Source organism: Macrobrachium rosenbergii, chromosome 28 (genome assembly GCF_040412425.1).
Source record: "Macrobrachium rosenbergii isolate ZJJX-2024 chromosome 28, ASM4041242v1, whole genome shotgun sequence".
Classification (NCBI taxonomy): domain Eukaryota; kingdom Metazoa; phylum Arthropoda; class Malacostraca; order Decapoda; family Palaemonidae; genus Macrobrachium; species Macrobrachium rosenbergii.
The window spans coordinates 28564908-28589895 of record NC_089768.1 but is presented as its reverse complement, the minus strand read 5'-3'; the positions used below and the strand labels follow the sequence as shown (position 1 = coordinate 28589895).

Sequence of the window (24988 nt, the reverse complement as noted above, 5' to 3'; positions counted from 1 at the left end):
TACATGCAAGTCGCAAAAGAAAGTTTTCCTAGTAATGTATTGCTTCTATGTACAGGCTTCCAAGATTTTGTTACAGTGAAATGTCACAAAAAGTCAAGCTTTTGTGTTTTATACTCTTGTGCATTACAATTTTGTAACTTTTATACTGTAATTGCGAAGTGTTAATTTTGGAAATAGTGTTATAGGCCTTGATATCATTTGTCCTTGCTGTATACTGTACAATACTGTAAATGTAAGTGAAAGTGATGCCATAAAGTCATTATCATTATATACAAGTTCCAAAAGAAAGTTTACAAGTTCCAAAAGAAAGTTTTCCTAGTAGAGTAATGTATTGCTTCTATGTACAGGCTTCCAAGATTTTGTTAGAGTGAAATGTCTCAAAAAGTCAAGCTTTTGTGTTTTATACTCTTGTGCATTACACTTTTATAACTTTTATACTGTAATTGCTAAGTGTTAATTTTTGAAATAGTGTTACTGTGTAGGCCTTGATGTTATTTGTCCTTGCCTTATACTGTACAATACTGTAAATGTTACATTTTATCTCAGCTGTGATATATATTTACCTGATATTAAGTCTATGGACCATGCTTTCAGAATAAGAAATGTACTAAACTGTAATTGTCCAGTGGATTGTTTCAGTCAGTGTTGTACAGGATAAGTACTGGTATACTGTGACTGAAACTGAGGGTAAGTACAACAATTTGTAGGATTGGTATGTACACAAAATACTACTGAGGAATGCATCTCTTTCTGATTTTTAGAGTGCTATATTTTATGATGCTTTATACTTAAAGATATATTATTGTAGATTTATATTTCATGTAAATATTCATGTGAAAATTTTTGCTTATCCATATGCTTTAACTGTCATTTGTTGAGTACTTGTATTGTACTACCTATTGTTTTTTATCACTCACCAAGAGAAATTATATAGACAGCTATCTTAATTATAAGATGACTCCTACACTTTTTGTTTTGTTTTAAACCCCTAACTTATTTCAAGAGAAATATGATAGTTATTTTTTATATTTTACATGACCCATTGCTATCTCCAGCTTATCAGATTTAGTCTTTACAGCAAGCCCTTGACTTACAGAGGAAATTGGTTCTAGGACCCCAGCAACTCAAAATCCATGGAATATCAATTCTTATGTGAGATGGTTTAGTATATGGTAATTTGCATGAGTACATAACCTATGCCCATCTTTTTGTCTCTAGTATGTACTCAAAATCATCTCTTGATTACTTTTAATACCAAAACAATGTAAATGCTTTGTAAATAGTTGTTATGCTGTTTCTAAGAAATGTTATGTGCTTATCTACTGTCAGCTTCAAGAATATTCTCACAGAAAGCTCTTGAATGCCAGTACCGATTACATTTTAATAATCATTTGTTCATGTTATGTATGTGAATGTTATTTTAAATTAATGCAACACTTTTCTTCCACTTTAATGTTGTTGTTTCATAAAAAATGCATTTTTTTTGGCAGTAATTATGTTTTTGTCACAGTTCATGGCTAACTTGGTAGTCTATCTGTTTATGCAGTCAGAAGAAATAATTGTCAGGTAGATGTCATTTTGTAAAATTTTCTACCAGCAGGTTCAACTTTAGTGCCATGACCAATCTTGAACATTTAGGTACAGACTGGATGTCTGTTTATCCTATCTTTTTTTAATTCTTCCAATATTGCTCTTTAAATGATATCCTGGTAATGATTACTGCAAGGATTTGACCAGGTTTTGACTAGATGCTGGTTTTGGTGGAGGCTGGAATTGGACAGCTCACCTTTTTGCTCACAGAACTCATAATTTTGAACAAAACTTATTTAAGAGGTTTTAGAGATGGACAGTTCGTGACTGGGTCCATTAGATCTTTAGCTCAGTAAGTCCATCCTATTTTCTTGTGCTCAGATCTTGAATTGTACAGTATGCTACCCTGCTTCTACCCTTATACCCTTTAGGGTATTAAAAACAGGCACTGTGGTGGATTGATTTGATTTGATTCATGAACCTTTAGTCTCAGGACTAGCACTAGAACTGTTAGGTTATTCAGTACCATGCACTGTGATGGATGAGAAGAGATTTGTATATAATTGCATGCGCCTCTTTTTCTCTTTGTATGTTGTTCATCACTGTCCCCACCTTCAGTTCTCTCCTTACAAGATGTGGTAGGGAAAGTCGAGATCCTGAAGCTTTAGCTTAACCAACTACGTGATCTGAAGTCCAGTTCTTTCTCTCGTACATTTGATATTTTTCCTTCAATTTACTCTACATAACTATATTACAGTATATAGGTATTTTATATTTTTAGACAAACTGTAAATATATGGAATATGATCTATTTATATATTCTGTTTCATGTTAGCTTCTATGGAGTAACTTGAAAGCAACTGCTTTCACTCCTTCAAATATGCTTCAGTTAGAAGGTGGGTGAGGAAGTTGAGGTTTCTTTTGAATATTCCACTGACCATCAAGACTTTTTTTAGTAAGATATTTATGGGATGACCCTTCATCTTGGGGGACAACACTTGTTTTCTCAATATTGCTGTTTTTTTTTTGGAGGTGTTGCAAAGTGATGGTCAGCCATTTCTTCTGAACATTTTGCTGTCCATGGGACTACATTTCCTTGCATAACTGTTGAATGAATCTTCATCTAAGTTGGATAAAATACTTGTCTCAGCATAGCTAGTTTTCAACAGTATTACAAAGAAAAATGCTAGTATATATAAAAAAATGAATTACTATTCATAAATACAAGCAATGCAACTATTGCCTGAATGTATGCGAGAAGCAATCTAAAATGAATAACTATGCCTTGATTTTATGACGTCTACTGACTTTACTTCAGTTAAATATAATTTATTTCTAGGTTCAGTAGAAAATTAGCGTATTATATGTTAGCAGCATCACTGTGTTTCACCTCAGCATTTGCTACACTAGATTCAGTGTTATAAATAAACCAAATATTTGAATGGTACATTTTGCATAATTGTTTCAATTGTGAAATTATGTAAAACATGATATTTATTAAATGAGTCAGTGTTATTTAAAAAATATATCTTGTGTAGGTTATAGATTTTCATTTTCATCCAGGAAAACTCCTGGAATTTTGTTAATCGTAAAGTGTAGGAACCCAGGTACACTATTCCACAGTTTTACTGCCCTTGAGAGTTCTGCTATTTTACTGGTGTTCCACCACTAGTGATTGAGAAATTCACCTAATACCTCAACGAGATCTTGTGACTTAGCCTTTTCATTACTGCTCTTTTTCTCATAATTGACTTAAATTTTAGTTGCATGATTTTTCTTTGAAGACAAAAGAAGCCACTGTTTCTTTGGGTCACAGCATCTTTCTTTAAAAGCACCTCACTTCTATCGTGACTCATTTCCAACAAGGTGTATGTCTCATGCAGGGTTGCTACCTACAATGGTGCTTGCTCAATATAATGCAGATGGGGCTAAAGAGATTTTGCAGTGCTCCTTATCCTCCATCTGCAGTGCTTTGTGAGTTGTACTTTTCCTCAATTTTCATTCATCTCTTCCCTACTTGCTATCCAACTTCTTTAAGTACGGTATGTATTGCTCCAATTTCCACCTCCAACTTATGAATATATCCTTCAGACTGGTCCTGAAATTTTGAGTTGACTCAGTGTCCCTCAACTTATCAGTTTTCTTTACTCAGGTACATTATTTTGATGGTTTTTCCTAGGCTGCCTTGTAGAGGTGATTCATTTTGTATTGAATGATTGGCATAGATTAAAGCTTAGCTTAAACTATAAATTATAACTGTGGAATTACAATTAGCTGTGGGCTGTCTTCAGTTTCCAAGTGTAGACTGTACTATAAGGGCTTTGTTACATTATATTTTGCCACACCAAAAATCCAAACTTCTAGAGTATGTAAGTTGAAGGGCTACTGTTATAAAAATAACAAGATATGATTCGTTCAGATATCTGACTTTTCAACAGATTGTGAGCTATACTTGATGGCCATTTTGATTCACTGATCATTGTCTTTTCTCGTTTTTATTTTAATATACAATCTCACACAACAACCAACCTGACATTCCAAATGTTTTACAGGTCCTTTGTTCTCTGATGATCATCCTCACATTTTGACTACAATTCCATAAATCAGCAAATGGAAAGGAAACTAATATTGTCAAAGTTTCTTCAGACAGCAAATAAAAGTGACATTCCCCTGCCTCCACTGCAGTATGTCCATGCTATTATATTTTCAGCTCATACTGATGAGGACCTGAAAAGTTTGCATTGCTAATTACAAAGCCAAAGGTCATGCTGGAAAAAGCCATGCTATTGAATGAGCTTCTAAACCATCCCAGGTCTCTATAATTTGGAGACAGCCATCAATCTGAGTTTTCTTAATCATTTTTCAGACTACCTACAGAATAGTTGTAAATACTCAAGTCCTCTGTTTCATGATAATTCCTTTATTTTGTTTGGGAGGAACAAATTCCTCCAGTTTTGTTGCCTTTGCTTTGGTCTCATCTCTGCCACACAAGATTTTACTTGGGTATGGGATCCATCTGCAGCCTTATATCAAGATCAAGAAATTTAACTCTGAAGGATGACCGAATTATCATGACTGTGGACAGGTCTGGTTTTCTTTGACACCTTCAAGGATTCTTTCCTTATGAGACTCCCAAGAAGTTCATACTTACTACAAAAAATTATGTCTTATTCCTTTCTAGCTCTTCCTTTACCTCGGGATTAATACTGGCAAGAACAGAGAAGTTCTTAAGCATTATCATCAACTTTTATTTATTTTTTTTTTAGCAAAGTTTACAGCCAAAGAAGGATCAACTTTGCTAAGACAGTTTTCCTCACTGGAGAAACTAGTTCCCCAAGGTCAATTCTGTACATGGTCTCTCCAAATCCAGTAAATTACATAATGATTTTCCTACTATTTGCCTTACAGTCAGTAGTTTAGCTGACAAAAATTTGTAATTCTCAGTGGCTCTAGAAGTACCTTGGAATCTCTTTAAAATTATTGTCCTCAAAATCTAGTTTTTTCAGTAAATTAACTTTAATTGTAAGAAATTAACTTTTATTGTGTGAAATGGGTAGAAATGTGGACGTGAGGACCTTGCACATTTAGGCATCACGAGAAATGACACTGATAAATCAGCCAAACTACACCCAATATAACTAGATCAAGTATACCTGTTCCATTTAGTGACTTACTATTAAATCTAAAACTCATCATCTTCAGGCATTGTGGCATAATGAATGCCACACTGCATTGATATTATCCCTTCTTCAAATTGGTTACATGTGTCTGACTCATGGGTATTTGATGAATAACCCAAATGAAAAAATCCATGAAGACTGTGGAACAACATCTACAGTCAAATGAAACATATATCAAGTATCGGAACAAATCTGAAAAAGGTTTGTTAGAAATCTAATTAATTTTAGTTTGTCTACTTATTACATTTTTAGGTGGTTCATTATATTATATAAAGTCTAATATAACCATTAACAACAAACCCTTTTGGGCCAGCCCCATGAGATTTAAGGATATTAATTCAACTCTCTGACTAAACTATTCATTAATAATGTTTTCTCCACTTCTCAGGCCAGCATTAAGATTCAGTAATGCCTTCCAAGTGCAAAAATGCCTATATTAGCAGCTGCTCGACTGCATACTCCTCTAAGGTGTTCTGGCCATCCTATCCCTCAATTTTTCCCTTTCATTGCTGCCTTTTTGAAAAGTTAGAATATTCATCTTGGATATCATAACAAAAGGCATGTGGATGGCTTGTGAGCAGAGGCTTCACCTCATCCATCTGGAACTCAGGACCATCCTTTTCAGGTTCTAAATAGGGGTCATGCAGTAGCCTCTATGTCAATTATTTTATTAAGTTGTTTAACCAGATAAATGAAATCAGTTTCGTAACTCTTTCGAGGTGACCTGAAAAGTTTGTTTTTCATAATTTAAATTTTGTTAAATATATTATAAGAAAAAATTTAATAATTGTAAACAGGTTTTCATAAAACTGCTTTATAGTTGTTGTTGGCTGAAGTTTGGAAATTTATATACAGTATGTTGACCTAGATTTTTTGGATACCAGGAATGGATCTTTTGAGTTATTCATCAAGTTTTCATCAAGGTAAAGTTACTTCATTGTAGCAATATATTCATAAAGAAAGCTACAACTAAATGGTGAGTTTGATTTGTTTAAATTTTCTGTCATATTCAATATTCCAAAAGTCTGCCACATAATGATTAACGATTTTAGATATTTTAAATATCCAGTGACAGGAATCTGATGAGTTGCCATTTGGTTGCCTTATCAGCATTTTCATTTCCTTTAATGCACACATGGGCAGGATCCACCATATTCAAACATTTACACCAGCTTTATATAAGTTATGGAATGATAAGCTGATAGTGTGAGAGAATTTTTAACGCAATAGTCCTACAAAGCTTCTATAGCACTCCTAGAGTCAATGAAAAGTACACATTTTGTGAGGCTGTGTTTTTATCATCTAAACTGTTGTTCTCATTGCACGAAGTTCTATTGTAAAAACAAAAGCACTTGTCTTTCTGATACAACAATGCACAATTACTTTTAGTACCTTGTGCTTTTAATTTTAAAAGTGGTAAAATTCCTGCCATTTGTTTTAAATAATTATTTATTAAAGCAAGTCCTGAACCTTGATAAACTTGTAGGAGATGGCATTACAACAAATGTATTTGTTTTTAAGAGCAGAACAACTTACAGGTTTTTCTTATGCCTTAATGTCTGCTGGTCATATTTAGGTACAGCACATTTGATGCTTATTTGCAATGATAACTAAAAAAATATCCATGATAGTAATTTTCAAATTTTAGTTTCAAGTTCAAGTTTAAAGCTAAAACAGAACCAAAATTTGTCTCTTGTGAATCCTGATCTTCAGGAGAGCAATGTGCAAGAGAATGATAATCATTAACCTGATAACTATAAGACTAGCTTACATGGAGGTCTGTAAAAAGAGCTGATAAGTTACTAATTCACTGAGAACGGCAAGAACTCATGGATATATATAATCAATGTCTTAACTTCACAAATGCTGCAAGAGCTAGGAGGTAAAATCAACATCCTCTGGAGCAAAAGAGTGTTACGAGTGTTGAGAACGCTGGAGACACCAGGTTGCCACAGTATACAAATTAACCATATTGAAAGGCTAACACCTCAGCAACTATAAGAAAGAAGACTGGCATGTTAAATTGTATGGCATCCAGAAAAGACTGATGTTAAATTGTATGGCATCCAGAAAAGAATGAATTTACATTTTGTAACTGCCACAAACTAATACTGTACACATAAAAACATGACTTAAGACTAACCAAAACAGCATGCTGACTGTAAGTGTTATTGTTATTATTATTATTATTATTATTATTATTATTATTATTATTATTATTATTATTATTATTATTATTATTATTATTATTATTATTATACGGTCACACTCGAAAAGAATAAGTAGCCTAAATACATCAAAATATGTATTAGGTTTGCATGAAAGGGAATACTAATTTTTCTTAATTATTTTGTTAAATGTTTGACAAAATACCAAACTTATAGTTATGCACGTGTAATTATACAGAGTACTTACCCAGTTACAGGGAAGGGCTTCCACAGATAGGATCTTCTTGCAAGGAAATCCCTTTCAGAGTTTTTTTATCTGTAATGGAAAAGAGATAATTGTTCATTCTCAAGTATAACTTCTTGATGGCAATCATTTGTGACTCTAATGATACTATGAATTTCCAAAGTGCATTTTATTTGAACCTTCTGCAAAGACTGCTTCCTTTTTACCTATACTTATTTCATTATATTGCAGTCTTCAGTATTAAGAAAATGAGGGAACATCAGAAACTGGGAGGTACTTAAAATAAAAAGGCAGAATGATTAATATTATTGTATTAAGTATGAGTTTCATTACAAAGTGGTTCCAGTGTCGTTCATCTTTATCATAAACAATTATTTTTAGCACAATTTTAGACCTTAGGTACTGACTTCCAGTGTTAACCCCTGTGCTACAAATGGAAAGAAAGCATGAGTCCCCCTATCACTCAGTATTTTTTCGAATTTTGCCATTAATTTTGGTTCAAAAAACTTAATAAATAATGCCAACACACATTTCTAATTTAAGAATCCTGGTTGCTGGTTTTCAGGGTGTCACAATATCACGAGACTCATCATTCCATGTAGATATTCTGACTACTGTTTGACTGACATATCCGAAAACTTCATGAAGCATCTGTTGCACGTCGCATACAAGGGAGAGGACCCGTAGGGGGGTTATTGCCGTCAGTGCACCCCATGCTGCAACCCCCTTCGTTCCTTTACTGTACCTCCTTTCACATTCTCTTTCTTCCATCTTACTTTCCACCCTCTCCTAATAATTGATTCATAGTGCAACTGCGAGGTTTTCCTTCTGTTACACCTTTCAAACCTTCTACTGTCAATTTCCGTTTCAGCGCTGAATGACCTCATAGATCCTAGTGCTTGGTCTTTGGCCTAAATTCTATATTCAATTCAGCTGAATACACGGGGAGGGTGACACCGATGCTTACTACAAATTCTATAGGAAATCTGAATTTTTAATAAAATGCTTTGTTCTACATTCAACTTTTGTGTACAGTTTTATTTTGTTTACCAATTTTTCTTGTCTTTTTTTAATTTGTATTTTTTACATTTTATACTATCCATCCTCACTTATCCATTCTTAGTCCCAGTGACTGGGCTTTGGCCTGAAGTATACATAATCCATTCATTCACTGATGAAAATTAGGGAGTTCTTGTATAATTTAGTATGACGGTATCGAATGGTTTCCTTAATATGTTTATAGCTATTGTCATCTAAAGAATATGGACGCTTACTTCAAAGGGAAGTCTTGGTTTTGAGATAGTTGGGAATGTGCCAGTCAAGAGACCCAAAAATGAGCAACCTTTGGGCAGAATAATTTTGATCAAGCACGATGATCTCCGCAAGACGAGAAGCAAGTGATCTAGACTGATATGAGCCGTCTGGAAGCTTGCAATAACAGTAACACAGGAAAATTTTAAGAGCAGAGAAACCAAAGTATTGAAGTCCTCTTTTGACTGGGATGAATAAACGACTTTTGGCTCGCTTACATGATTTTTTTTTACGTAACACACAATTAAGATGCATTTCTTTGGTCTTGTAAAATTTATATATAAAACAATGAATCACTTAAGGGATCTCAGTCGATTGTTACGTACTTTTATTTCAATATTTTAGTATTTATTTTTGCGAAACACTACACTTCTTTGGCGTGAGCCTAATGTGCGCAAGAATAGTCCTGGTGGAATATTCCCTTTCACCTAACTGATAATCGTAACATTTTAGTTGATACGAGGGTATGTTACTCTTTGTCATTTAGTTGGTCTTTTCATTAAATAATTACCGTTTATAGTCCAAAAAGCATTATCCAAATTTTGCCTTTGTCTATATTCATAACCCTTTATTCTCCGCCATATAATACTTTTAATCATTTTAACCATATTTACCTATATGTAATGCTGTGCCCGTCACACGTCTAGAACAGCGGCCATATTGATCGATGGCCCCCGTTCGCTCACCATCCTAAAACCATCATCACACACACACACACACACATTTGCATCACCATCCTGTGGTGCTGACTTTCACCTTCCTATCCCTTTCACCATCGCTCGGCTGAGAGCCGGGAACACTTGATAAAATTCATATTAATTAATAGTGGTCGGATCCCGAGGGGGGAGGGAAGAGGGATGGGTGGGTTGTGGGGACGATGGTACATGGAAGGAAAGAGCAGGAATAAAAAGGCGAAAAGCGAAAATAACAATAATATATTTATTATCATTATTATTATATTAATTATTATTATTATTATTATTATTATTATTATTATTATTATTATTCTGACATCTTTACATTAGTTTTGCTTTTAACTAAACTGCATTGCCACAGAGACAGAGAGAGAGAGAGAGAGAGAGAGAGAGAGAGAGAGAGAGAGAGAGAGAGAGACTGACTGTGGTTTTCTTTTAATGATTTTAAAATTGTTGGTGTAACTTGCAGCACCAAGGAAACGATTAACGAATTACCGAAAGGTAATAAAACATAAATTGTTATCCGATGATGAAAAAAAAAAAAAAGAATATGACCTGTAATCTTGAAAAGCAGGTCAAGATCCCTCTGCCCTTACCTGACCTAGGATCAATATCTGAAGAGATACGGAAGAAAAATTAAAACACTTACACTACCCTAAAACAATTCTCTCTGTATTTTAACAATTTATTCACATTTTGATCTATTTATTTGTTAAGTTGTTAATTTTTTTTTAATAGCTGATCTCCTATTTCTGTTTCCTTAATACTTTCTGTTGCTTCTTTCAAATGAACACCATATTCCTTGGTAGCTTGAATTTCAAGTCAATGGCCTCTGTGAGCTTGTTCTATATGAACAGGGTTCATGTTTTGAATAATAATAATAATAATAATAATAATAATAATAATAATAATCACGTTTAAAAGAACTGAAACCAGACATATTCAGGGCTGACTGTATAACTGTGTGTGTGTGTATATATATATATATATATATATATATATATATATATATATATATATATATATATATATATATATATATATATATTATATATATATATATATATATATATATATATATAAATATATATATATATATATATTATATATATATATATATATATATATATATATATATATATATATATATATATATATATATATATAAATATATATATTCATACGTTCAAGAGACATTTGTAAGGATATGAAAAATCATGTCCTTGTACTGTAACTCTTACCGAAACCTTACAATCAGCCCTCAAAGAGACGTGACAGCCAATTTTAACGACAAAAAAACCAAGTCGAATTGGAAAATGTTACTAAAAAAAAAATTATAGCACTAATAAACTAATTTATTTTGGATTTTTATTTCACTGGGCTCGTTTAAAGATGCATAACTAAGAGCAAGCGATGGTTCCTGAAAAGTAATTTGATGACTGAAGTGTGAACTGACCTGCTGAAACAGCATTTTCTTGCAGCAGAGTTGAGAAATGCATTTTCTCTGTAATATGCAGCAGAGTTGAGAAATGCATTTTCCTGTAAGTGGGGAAAATACATTTACTTTGCCCAGGGAAAATGCAGTTTCGCAAGAACAAGCAGAAAATGGATGTGCGTTTTCTCTCAAGCATTATACGGAAAAAATCATTTTCTTTGCAGCTGGCAGAAAATGCACTTTATTGCAACTGTTAGAAATATATTGTACATTTACCCCGCAATGACACGTGGAATAAAAAAAAATCATTCATTTTCCAATAAAAAGGGAGTTCTGTTTCTGCCAAACCGTGTACATTTCAATTAGAAGAGTTTCTCGCTCATGTGAATACAAGCGAGTCAATTTAAGTCCATGGCCAGCCTACATACAGCAAGTGGCATTTCATCTAAATTCTATATAGTGTGAAATCGGTACCCAATTTTACTTATATAGGCCATTATTACCCAAATATAGCACATAAAAAAACTGTTTGCTAGTACATTCGTGAAAAGGCGTGACGAGGTTGGCAAAGGACGGGATATGTGGCACAAGTTCACCAAGGGAGTCCTGTATACACATGCGTCAGTTATAGACGATCTTTCACAAGTATCTTTACGTTTTATGTCCTCCTCCTCCTCCTCCTCCCATATTATTCATCTTAGATAGACATACGGTGTTATTATTAAGAAACGAGCCTAAAATAAAAGTGGGAAGTCTTGATTTAATACCTGCTTCATTTACGAACTGTTAACTGTGAAATCAAAAGGGGGCCTAGGCACTTTTTGCTGCCCGTGATCCCATGTCCGACCAGGCTGAGTAACTGAAGAATGCAGGAACGCAAAAAATTTAAGCGTATCAGTTCCCTCAGTCGAATCCTGACGTCAGAACAATTACGGGATTAAATGAGCAAAAGACTCTAGAGGATGTCAGCATCATCAAACCAGCCTTTACAAGTAAAGCAATGAAACAAGCAAGCTAATACTTTTGCAAACAAGCAACTTGAAGAAGCAAAAACCCCCAAGGGAAGACGTTCATTGCCTGTGGCAGGCCAAGTTAATATTCAACATAAAGAAACGTAAATAATGACGAAAAAAAGAAGGAATAAATAAATAAAAACTCGCAGGAAAAAAAATTAAACGTGGGAGGAAACGAGAGAAGCAAAGTTTGGGGAAGACCAAAGGGATATGGTAGGGGAAATTAGAGGAGGGGGAGGGCGTAGGGGATGGAAGGGGAGGAGGGAGGGAGGGAGGGGGGATTACAGCCCTAAAGCAAGAGAGTCCAGAGCTGCAGTTTTTATTGCAGTTGGAAAATGCCTGCAGGGTACGTTGTGAGATTAGCCTATTTAGGGAGGAGGTTGGAGGGGTACGTGAAGGGGAGAAAGAGGAGGAGGAGGAGGAGGAGGAGGAGGAGGAGGAGGAGGAGGAGGGGGAAGGGAGTGTCTGTGTGGATATAGCAAAGGGGAAGAACCATAGAGGAGGATGATGATGATAAAGAGAGGCCGAGATGCAAAATTGAATAATGGGGGAAGATGCGAAAGGGTAGGAAGGAGAGAGAGAGATCAAAAGAGAGAAAATGAACGGAGATAGAAAAGGATTTCGTAATGCGAGACGTTATCTCCGGGTGGAAAGATGCGAGGGGGAAAAGGAAAGAGAAGGAATGAGAACAGATAAGGAAAGCGCAAATAAAATGGGACCAAAGAAGAGAGATGAAACTTCTTGTGTTCTAAAGGTTACAAGTGGAAGAATCCGCCAGTAAAAATCAGTAACAACTAAATACACTGGCATCTGGTTATCCGAATGAAGGAGTAAAAATGAATGATGAATAGGCGTTTGATATTTCTGGGGAGAGAATGGGTATGCATTCGTACGCATAAATGTACACACTCTTTTTCCAGTTACATATTTTCTCCACTTCGAGTAGGTGGCTCTAGAAGGCAGGTGTACGTGTGTGTGTGTGTGTGTGTGTGTGATCACATCAGAGTGTTTTATTATATTCAACATTACTAAATATCACTAATTGTATTTCAATCTCAACCACACGTTCGAAAATGCAACGTATCGATTACTCCTTTTTTAACAGTGACTAGCTAGAATGTATTTTTATTTTCTTGCCAAACTCGTAATCCACATTTTTTGTCTTATTCCTGAAAAAACACTGTATCCCTGCTGGCCATGGTTGCAAAATGCCACATGTACTTATATTTTGTTACTATAAACAAGAAAAATTTGAATTTTTTTAAAGTCAGGTTCTTATTTACAATGACTACAAGCAAATGGTCACTGTTCCTCTTTGCTTTGTAGGCACTGCTTCCAGAAATATGTGTGTGTGTGTGTGTGTGTGTGTGAGACTTATAGTGGTTGATTTTTTATTTTTTTGCTATCTTTCTTCAGGAAAATGTTGACGATTTAGTGTAATCTAATTATACTGCGTGTGCCACCTGTTGACAGTCAAGCGGAAAGCGAGGTAGAAGGGATAAAATCGGCAGTCGTTCAACCGGTGCATAATACTGGAAGCTCGGCACAGATCTCTGCTGTACTTTAAAAATCAGAAGTACTGTTTTACGAAGCACAAAACACTGAAGTAGAAAATAATTAAAGAAAAGAAGATAACTGTGAAAAACATCACGGAAAAAGCAGAGGAAAAATGATTTAGCCAAGCTCAGGTCCAGGGAGCAGCTTTTATGCTTTTCCTCTGACGCAAAACAGCTTTCCCAACAGTATGTCATCAAACATATTAACGGAAGCAATAAGAAAAAAAAAGAGCTGTAAAAAAGGACTTAAGTTGCAGCAAAGTTTAATAAAACAACGGTAGCTGTTTTATGCCTCCCTTGCACAAAAGCTCAGAGGGCAAGACTTTAATATCATTACATTAAGAGTAGATATGGTAAGTATGTAAATAATGTTTTGTCAAGTTGATAGAGAGGCATTTTCATGAAGTATCTATCATGTAACCGATATGAAACAGGATAATGTAGAAATAAGCTGCCTTGCTTGAGGTAGTATGTGGTGATATATTAATGAAATGATTAATGCAAGCACAAGCAGCTTATTGGGCAGAAAATATAAGGAGACAATAAGATAAAGGAAGTCACTGCAAATTTTAGGGCAAGCTACATAACTACATATATATATATATATATAATATATATATATATATATATATATATATATATATATATATATATATATATATATATATATATATATATATATATATATATATATAAAAGCTTATCTCCTCTCCTTCATCTGGCAGAATCCCCATCATCTACGTGCGAGCGCTAAAGGAGCGAAAAGTCATTGACCCCTCAACAAAGGGGTTGTTATTCATCTCCGCCTCTCGCAAGCAACGTAGCCTCGAGGTTAAATCAGATGTCTTGTTATCCTGAGTAATGAGTACCTCTACCCTTTTTCTACCCGCAGGGATAACATCTCTCTCTCTCTCTCTCTCTCTCTCTCTCTCTCTCTCTCTCTCTCTCTCTCTCTCTCTCTCATTTCCTTAAAACACCGGGTGGATGGAATCAAAGAACTTACGAGATTAACTTTAGTACGAAATAGCGCAAGAAAAAATAACGGAGAATGAGGTATAACGGCACAGTTGATATGCATTATTATTATTATTATTATTATTATTATTATAAATGTTCCTGTAGAGTGCGCTGAACATGGACAATCATGGCTAATTTAGAGCAAAGGTATAAATGAAATCCAAAATATATAAGGTGGAGCTACATTTTACTCTCTTTATGTAATACCAGAGGAAAAAAAGAAAATACAAAAATAGAATAAGTGCAAAGATCATACGTATATCATATCACATCAAAGTAATACATGTTAGTAATACAGAAGTTCTCATGGTGGATTATTAAAGACTTCAGTGAAATAACGGAAATATTGTTTGCAGTTGATAAATTCGTCAAAGGCTAAACTCTTCATGACTGATTTTAATTGTCCTTTTGCTGAATGAACGGCGGAAAGAAATTTATTTGCAGATGTTATGGACTCAAGCAAAGTACAATGACATATTGCCAATTACACAGACTCTTCAGGTTTGTTGCAAGGTTCTAAGTGTTGATTTTGTGGATGAGAGTTGCTAGGCAACCCGTTCCGACATTTGCTTAGTGGAAGTCGCTGGGTTGGTTGGATGATTCAGATAAGGGTGGCTTATGCCAGCATAGGCTCCTGTGGTTCGTGCTGAGAAGTATAAGAGGTGTAGAGAGGACGAATGGCGATCTATAATTTTTCCTACTACCAAATTCTGTGACAGTTTCGTTCCATCTAAATTTCCTAATTATTCCGTTTTCTATGACTTCCAGTCATCCCCTAACCCCCTCCCCAACCAGCCTTTATGGTGCTGGTCAATCATTTTCCTCTTAAACACCCCAATCTTTTTCCTCCCAATTTCTTTTCCTAGTTTCCATCCAGTTTGAGCCAGATAAGGACACTGGGCTTTCCGTACCAATGGTCCTGCTTAAAAGAAAAAAAAATGGTGTATTTAAAACTGTTAAGATCGTAAACGTAAGTGGAATTAAATAATATGAAAGGAAAATGGAATGTCTGAACAAAATTTGGTAATTAAAAGGAAAAAAAAAAAAATGGGCGCTATCAGATACGACCACCAATACTCCATTAGTGCAGCAGTTCACTTTAAAACAGTGCACAGGACCAAAATGGCCTGTTGTGGGATTAGTGTAATATACCTACATTTACCTGGATTTTGCAACGAAAAGCAATATGGGATGACCTGGTGGAGACGCAAGACACTACGGTTAAGTTAACAACAAATATCAGGGTTAGAAAACATATAAAACATACATACTAACATAAAGAGCAAGGAATGTGCACAGGTTGAGAGAGAGAGAGAGAGAGAGAGAGAGAGAGAGAGAGAGAGAGAGAGAGAGAGAGAGAGAGAGAGAATGCTGAATCATTAATATGTGGTGGAATACACAAGCATTGTTGGAAACAATAAACTTGTAAACATCATACTATAATACCAGGGCCTTCATATAGAAGTACCGCTGAATGTAGGAAAAAGTGAATAGAAATATTACTGCTAAAACAAAAAAGGAAAGTCAAATGTATTATACGAACGGAATATATATATATATATATATATATATATATATATATATATAATATAATATATATATATATATATATATATATATATATATATATATATATATATATATATATATATATATATACATACATATATATATATATACATACATACATACATACATACATACATATATATATATATATATATATATATATATATATATATATATATATATATATATATATATATATATATATATATATATATACGCAAAGCATTCATGTAGAACTAGCACACGTTCATATAGGTCAGATCAATTACAAAGAGAAAAACATTCAGAAGATCGCAAATTACAGCCCTCATGCATATCCAGAATGATGAAATAAAGTTCGTTCTCTATACAGCTCGTTAATGAATAAAATTCTTTTATATTTTCCAAGTGGATTTTAATTCGCTATCTGCCAAGAAACATTCATTAGCTTATATAGTTTTATTTTTTCTCGTTGATAATATCATGGTGCAATTTGTCTTGAGCACAAGGGAAAGAAACGAAGTCTCAGCGGTCTAGCAAATATTTAGGTCCTACGCAGTCTACAGAAACCTCGTCCAAAAATTGCACTTGGCATTCACGGCGACCGTAGAAAAAACCTTTAAGTTCTGGTGAAGTTTCGAGTGAAAAATGTAAAAGTGGTCGTTATGCCGACGTTTGATTAAGTGTTTAGTTTTTAAGCAAAGACGAAAATATCCTTTACACCAATTACTGCGAAAGCATAATCAACGGAGGAGAAAAATGACATAGAATAATTAAAGAAAATGTTGAAAAAATAAAATGTCGAGTCATCGGAGCCAAGGCAAATGAAATAAAACCAAAAAAAAAAAAAAAATGAAGACCAATCTGGAAATCTTTCGGGGAGAATTCTCAGAGCCCTCTCTGCATACCGATCATGTTAGTCTAGCCGGGTAAAATTTCCAAATTGAGCGTTCAAGAGGTTATTAGAGGGGGAACATGTGTTCCCTAACAAGAATTCCAAAATCAATTTTGAACATTTAAGAGAAGCTGAAGTAGCCACGGGGAGAAGAAGGAAAAAACCGTATACCAGATTTTCAGTTTCAGGTCTGAACGGACTGAAGTTGTTTAAATAAGGGATGACAGTCTCTTGCCACGGCGGAGAGTCAAAAGGAACGGCAGTGGCAGACACGTTAAATTCCTGTTAAATTTTGCATGAAATCTAATGAAAAGTGAATCGTGGAAAAGAGGAATAAATTGATATGGTTGGAAATAACTCGAGAGAGAGAGAGAGAGAGAGAGAGAGAGAGAGAGAGAGAGAGAGAGAGAGAGAGAGAGTTATTACTCTTGAGAAAGATTGATTAAATGAGAGAGAGAGAGAGAGAGAGAGAGAGAGAGAGAGAGAGAGAGAGAGAGAGAGAGAGAGAGAGAGTAGATGAAAGGAGATGAAACGAGGGAGGAATAATAAAGGAAGGGAATGGGTTTCAGTGCTACATATCCATTAGGAGAAGACAAAAAGTGAAATATTGTGGCCATAAATCACTTTTTGTATACAGTATAGCCTACGCCTGCAATACTTAATACTGTACTTAATAAAGATCGGTAACGAGCTGCAAAATAATAATAATAAAACACTCTGAAGATCGTTATTATCAGTACTAACAATAATTATGATTTAAATGACAACAAATAACCGGGCAGATGAAAAAAAATGAAGTAAATGAATAACAAGAGAAGCTTACAAAAAACGATAATTTCTCTCTTCTTCACTCTATGCTTTACCGAGAATGACAAAATGTCTACCCACGGTGGTGAGAATATCATTCCCATTTCAAGCACTGGAGGGCAGATCGGTATTCATTTATTTTTGGGTGGATATATCACACATGTAGGTATTACAAATGTGCTGTATACACCCTTTTTCTATTTTCTCAACTACAGAACAAATCCAGTGATTTTTAATGAGTGTATGAAGGATATTTATCGATGAGCGATGCGCGTGGATATTTTAGATGCAGTCGTTCTTGTCTAACATGTTAGGCAACGTAACACACCTTAATCGCTACAGCACATGACCCCCTTTTCCCCAATCCCAAACTCCCTACCCCAACAAAAAAAAATATTTATAATATATATTATTAAACCACTGCATATTAAGGAAAACACGTGCACATACACCCATATATTGAGCTGGTAAAGTTAACTTGTAATAATAAAAAAACATCGTTGACTATTCGTGTTTTTTTTTTATGTGACCATACGTATGGAAAAAGCTGATGACCGGAGCAAGCTAGCAATTAGTCTTTCAAAATGTACGTTAGTGGCGCTCCCTAGGGGCTGTTAATGCAAATTGTTGAGTGGTCTGATTACGTTTGAATAAAATGTTGATGGCATTGACAGTTCCTCCAAAATGTCGATCAGCATAGCGTCAAATTTCTAACTAGATCTGCAAGTACTAGGAATACCTGGCAGTTATAGACGACCCTGTAAGTAGTAACTTATTGGTGTCTTTAGAGCAGAACACTCCATTAACAACTATCAAGACTGTGTCATTGATGTAATGAAAGCTACTCACTACGCTGGCACATACAAAGAACTTACAACTCTATGTCATAAGTCAACGCTGAGCAACTTGCAACAGGCCTCAGTAGTAAGATGTGGGGCCAGCAGGTCACATTGAGGCCCAAGAAGCCTTTACTGATGTTTATGCTGACAAACAGCAATACCTTCTTATTCCTCCTGTGTGACTCGTTCCGTTGCCTTCAGTCTCTTAAAATCTTCGGTTTCACAAGTGAATACTTTGCTACACTTACCACAAGCTGTTCTTGCGCACAAGGAATATGTGTATTTTGCTTTGGTTGTCACTTCTTAAAGGTGATTATATTCTGACATACTAGAACCACTTTCGACTCAGCCATGCGTTTCGCCAACTCTGACATCAGATTTTTTTATCAAATCAAATGAAACCGAATCACTGTTTCCAAACCTTTCCGGCCTTACGGTACCATTACAGACTGTGTTCGCTCTAGAGATGAGACAGATTTTCTAGCTTTATGTGTCAAGGGAGAGGCGGCATACCCAGTGTCAGCAGCGGCATCCATTAACCTGACACATTTCAGTCAGCTCCTCTGATTTTTATCGATCACAGGAGCCAACTGAAATATGTTAGGTAATTTTATTAACCTTTAATGACTGGCGGAATAAAACACGAACACAGCTAATCGAATACATATTACACGTTCACGAGGATAACCTAATCTGAGATTATCATTTATGAAAAATGTTCGCCTTATCAAGAAAAACAGGACAACAAGAGTCTTTAGATAAAGATACATTTAAACTGGATGTCATTAAATCTTAAAACACATCTGATCAAGCTTGCTTCATTGAGGAGGCATTCTGTTGCCTAAACTCTTCCTTATAAACATTTAGCGGACGACATTCTTCGGAGGACGCATAACTTACGACTGACTGATCAAGATACAATCTATTTGAGCGAATCCCCTTTAAAGGTTATTGACTCCCGTTTTTTTTTTTTCTCACTGTTGTTTTATTTTTTCCTCTTTCTCTCTTTCTTTCTTTCCGGTTCCCTTCAGGTATGGGCAACAGATGGACACCGAGTTTGGCGTTCCAAAGGTCTCTGCCCTAATCTTTCCTAAATCTCCCGGACCTGGAATCGTGATCCTCCTAATCATGCAGCTGAATCGCTGGAACTTCGGAAGTTCAAACTCGGCGCAAATGTTTGTTTGTTGAGCATGCCGACATGAGTCTCACTGCGCAGTTTGTTTGTTATTTACCTCGTTGGTTATACTTTCTTATTCATCTTACTTGTTTTTCTTTGTTGTTTCCATTTTATTTCATTTGTTACTTCTATCTTTCTTTTTCTGTGCCTCGATACTTTCCCTTTTGGGGCTCTTGGACTTGAAGCATTCTGCTTTTCCTACTAAGGCTGGAAATTGGAATGTAATAATAATAATAATAATAATAATAATAATAATAATAATAATAATAATAATAATAATAATAATATACGAAGGGAATAGACCCTCTCTTAAACAGGTCTTATTAAAAAGGATGGCTGCATTGTGCGAATTTATCTTACACTAATACTTATTATTTCGGCGGAGTTACCAATCACAAGAGCGCGGTTTAAAGCCGAATGGTACGGCCGGAATGACACAGCGTACATCCTGTTGTAATGCCGCCAGTGTACCTCACGCAGTGCACCGTAGGCGTTGATTAATGGTCTTTGCAACGTCCCTTTGGCCCCTAGCTGCAACACCTTTCATTCCTTTTACCATACCTCCGTTCATATTCTCTATCTTCCATCTTACTTTCCATCCTTTCCTAACAACCGTTTCTATATTACTTTCAGCGCTGAATGACCCCATAGGTCCCAGCATTTGGCTTTGGCCTAAACTTCATATTCCAGTCCTTTATATATATATATATATATATATATATATATATATATATATATATATATATATATATATATATATATATATATATATATTTATATATATATATATATATATATATATATATATATATATATATATATATATATATATATATATATATATATATAAATAATACACAAAAATAATGTTAAATTGAATGATGTTTAGTTTTCAGAGATGTGTTCTTTCAGGTATCGTTTCTGTCTATGCTATTTTTTCCTAAAACAAATAAGTCTTTAATCACGTAGATGTCCACAGTTCGAATATAATGCATGTTGCTCAATAAACAGCGTAGTGTATTATGTGCATATGTTTATTTTACAGCTTAATGTCTTGAGTACATATAAATAAACTACACTTTCAACAGTTACTTAGCTTGATGAACACTACATTTGCTCGAATAAAGAATGAATAAAAACCATTCCACAGATTTCATTAAATTCAGTCTTCGTATTCTTCAGATTATCATTATAATAACACTTCTGCATGATAAAAATAGTTATGTAGAACATGACGACTTTCCAGGAAAAGAGCATTAACGTATTCTTTTAGTGTATATATATATATATATATATATATATATATATATATATATATATATATATATATATATATATATATATATATATATAATATATTTATATACAATATATTTATACTGTATATACTGTATATATATATATATATATATATATATATATATATATATATATATATATATATATATATATATATATATATATATATATATATATTGTTAGAGACTTACCTGGGAAAGAATATGGAACTTACCACGTGGGTTTCAATTTTGACTGCAGGTGTGGACTCAGGTAAACATCATATGAAAAATTAAGCTGAAGGCTTTACTTCAACAGGGAAAGTTCAGATAAACACTCTGAGTTCACTTAAAATCACTTATATTTACAATAACAAACTAAATCAGAAGAATGGGGAATTTGCAGAACCTGGCAGGGGAAAACAGATTCCTGTTGAATAACTAAAATTACAGTAATTTACACAATGACAGAAACAGGGGAAAAATCCACTTTTTAGGACACCGCTGGGTGAGGGGCAGTGGTTGTAAGCCACGGCACAAGCACAGGGGTGAACAGATGATTCCACAGCTAGCAACTCCATCTGCAAACGAGAATGCATCATTTACTCTCACAGACTGAAGTAGCAAAATTACGGAATTGAGGGGGTTGCACATAAGGTGCCAAAAGCAACTCGATTCCAGGCACTGGCATATACGTAAACTGGAATAGTTTACTCACTGCACGAAACAAATCAGGTCTTGTGAAAAGACCGCACTTCAGAAAGGAAAATAAATTCAGTAGAAGAATAACAGGGTCGTGACTGATTCAAAACCTTGCTTTGGGTACATTACCTTTCCGTAGGAGACAGGGGACCTCGTCTCCAGCGTCAGCAGGGAGGGCATGAATTAGGGGCTTTCACCACAAAGAAAGACTCAGGCTCAAAGCAGCCACATGGGAAAAATCAGGCTCTGATGAAGCTGATGAGACAAGGGACAAGTGTCTGGAGTCCAGGGCTGGGCATTTCTCTAGCTACCTGAGTTCTGAGAGTGCACGGGTCGTTGTTCGTCCTTTTATGCCCTTATAAGAATTACGTCTTTCCTCATCCCAGGTGGTGTTGTTGTCGCTCGATTAGCAGTCCATTTTCTATATCGCTCAGCTATATGTGAGCCGTATGGGAATCACATGTTCAACTTTTTCTTTGGTCTCCAAAGGCGGTACCTAGAAGAAAGGCTCGAGTAGTCACTAGATCAAGGAAGAGGATTAAAAAATGGAAGGGGCAATGTTTTCCCATAACCTGTCTTTGTTAGGCAGTGGTGTTACTAACGTTACTACCTTTATTTTAAATGAATACATGAATTAAGTTGATCTGGTGCATCACTGCACTCTTAAAAGGGAAAGGTGACTTATATTCGTGACAATATATATATATATATATATATATATATATATATATATATATATATATATATATATATATATATATATATATATATATATATATATACAATATATATATATATATACATAAATGTCTATATATATGTATATATACATATAAATGTATATATATAATATATATATACACTATATATGTATATATATATTTATATTTATATATATACACATATATATATACACACAGTGGTGTGTGCGAGCTCGTGTGTAGACTTTCACGTGCGCACAGACGCGTTTCCATACACTGCATATACATAATAGATCAAATCTGTGTGTGCTAATGATATTCATAGGATGCAGGACGTTCCATTCTCTCATCAACCCCTCTGAGAGAGAGAGAGAGAGAGAGAGAGAGAGAGAGAGAGAGAGAGAGAGAGAGAGAGACTTGAAAGGGAGCATAAGTGTGAACTTCCGATTTTGGCAACGCCCCAAACTCAAACAATTCAACGCAATTTCAGCGAGGGTGCTCAGCCAATGAGTGACGAGAAGGATGTAGAGAGGAGCTCTCTTGATTTTAATTTATAACTTTTTTTCTTTACTGATGTAGCTGTTGATGGGAAGGACAACCTAGAGTCCCTAGGTAGCCCAGGCCTGGAGGAATCAATATGGTTTAAATCAGGTTCCAACTCGAAAGGAGAGCTCTCGGCCAGCACGCTGTTGACCCAGCGTTCGACTCTCCGATCGGCCAGTGAAGAATTAGAGGAATTTATTTCTGGTGATAGAAATTCATTTCTCGTCATAATGTGGTTAGGATTCCACAATAAGCTGTAGGTCCCGTTGCTAGGTAACCAGTTGGTTCTTAGCCACGTAAAATAAATCTAATCCTTCGGGCCAGCCCTAGGAGAGCTGCTAATCAGCTCAGTGGTCTGGTTAAACTAAGATATACTTAGCTGTTAATCAGCTCAGTGGTCTGGTTAAACTAAGATATACTTAACTCGAAAGAACGGAAGCAGAAATGAAATTCCAAAGCTAGGTTATGACATTATGGGTAAAACCTTCAAAACATTCTCTCTGTGAGAGAAAATTCAAAATTCCTGTCTTTTAGTGCTTTCTCACGAAGGCATCAAGAATTCAGAGGCGCAGGAGTTTACGAATTCGTTCCTTTGTAACGGAAGCCGAGCCTGTTCTCCTGTTTCAGAGAGCGATTCGACTAACGAGAAAGGTAGGGGAGTCTTCAAGGCCTGTGTGTGTGTGAGAGAGAGAGAGAGAGAGAGAGAGAGAGAGAGAGAGAGAGAGAGATAGAAAGAGAAAAAGTTAAGAGAGAGAGAGAGAGAGATAGAAAGAGAGAGAGAGAGAGAGAGAGGTAGTGTGACGAAGAACTTGATCTACTCTGAAACGCTACCACCCTTCATGTGAAATTAGTACAGAAGATACAATTTTATATTTTTTGCCATCGAGTTACCATATTAAGTCTCACTCTCTGTCTCTGTTTAATTTTCCCGTGAAGTCAACAATTTTAGAAGTTCTCCCCATAAGTTTCCACCATCATGACTCAAAATAAAATTTTCAGACTACGGACCAAACAGATTAATTTAAAAAGATATTTGGGTCGCGCATGCTCTCCCCACAAATGCCCATACCATGGTTTAAAATCAAATTTGCAGACTACAGACAAACAGTTTATTTTAAACTGAACAAGATATCTGGCTTGGATTTTTTACTCTGCTAAGATGAAGCAAATGTTATACGTACTAGGAAGAGAAATAAACCAAGGCTGTTACCAAGAGCGACATCAGGTAATGTACAGATGGGGGAAAATAGCGCACTCTATCGCTTCTTTTCTACTAAATATAGATGAATATCGCCATAAACTTTTTTGAAACACCTACATATTTTCCGACGTATCCTTCCCAGCCACCTGGATTTTTTCTTTTACTAATGACGAAGGTTCTTCGACGAACGTTTCTTGCTCTTATACAGTATTACAAAATACATTTCTAATATGATGTATGGAAATTTGAAATAGTATAACTATCACATAATGGAGCAAGAAATGGCCATTTTGCAGCCTCTAAAAGACCTCCTGAGTATTATATAACATATTATGTATTATATAACCAAATTTTATATACATATTATATAACAACACGTAATATAATATCACACTATATCTGAATGCTCTTAAATTTTACCATTTAACTACATGATTTTTATAGCAAATGCAGCACAATTTTACAAGTACAAACAATACGAGAGAGAGAGAGAGAGAGAGAGAGAGAGAGAGAGAGAGAGAGAGAAATAATTCTTCAAGACAGGCGAGGACAAAAGAAAACCTAGCAAAATTCACGCAGTGAAACTCTGCCGGGAGAAAGCGAAAGTTGTCATATAATCCCCTGCTTAGGCGTTGACAACAGCTCCCCT

The 24988-nt window shown here is 35.0% G+C and overlaps 1 long non-coding RNA gene across 1 annotated transcript in view; it reads right to left on the bottom strand.

Annotated features, from left to right (window-relative positions):
• LOC136854166 (uncharacterized) overlaps positions 1-24988 on the bottom strand; it is a 752981-nt gene that overhangs the window by 22394 nt on the left and 705599 nt on the right. Inside the window, exon 3 of the long non-coding RNA XR_010857656.1 lies at positions 7626-7694. This is a non-coding gene — a long non-coding RNA (uncharacterized lncRNA). The remainder of the gene's footprint in view (positions 1-7625; positions 7695-24988) is intronic.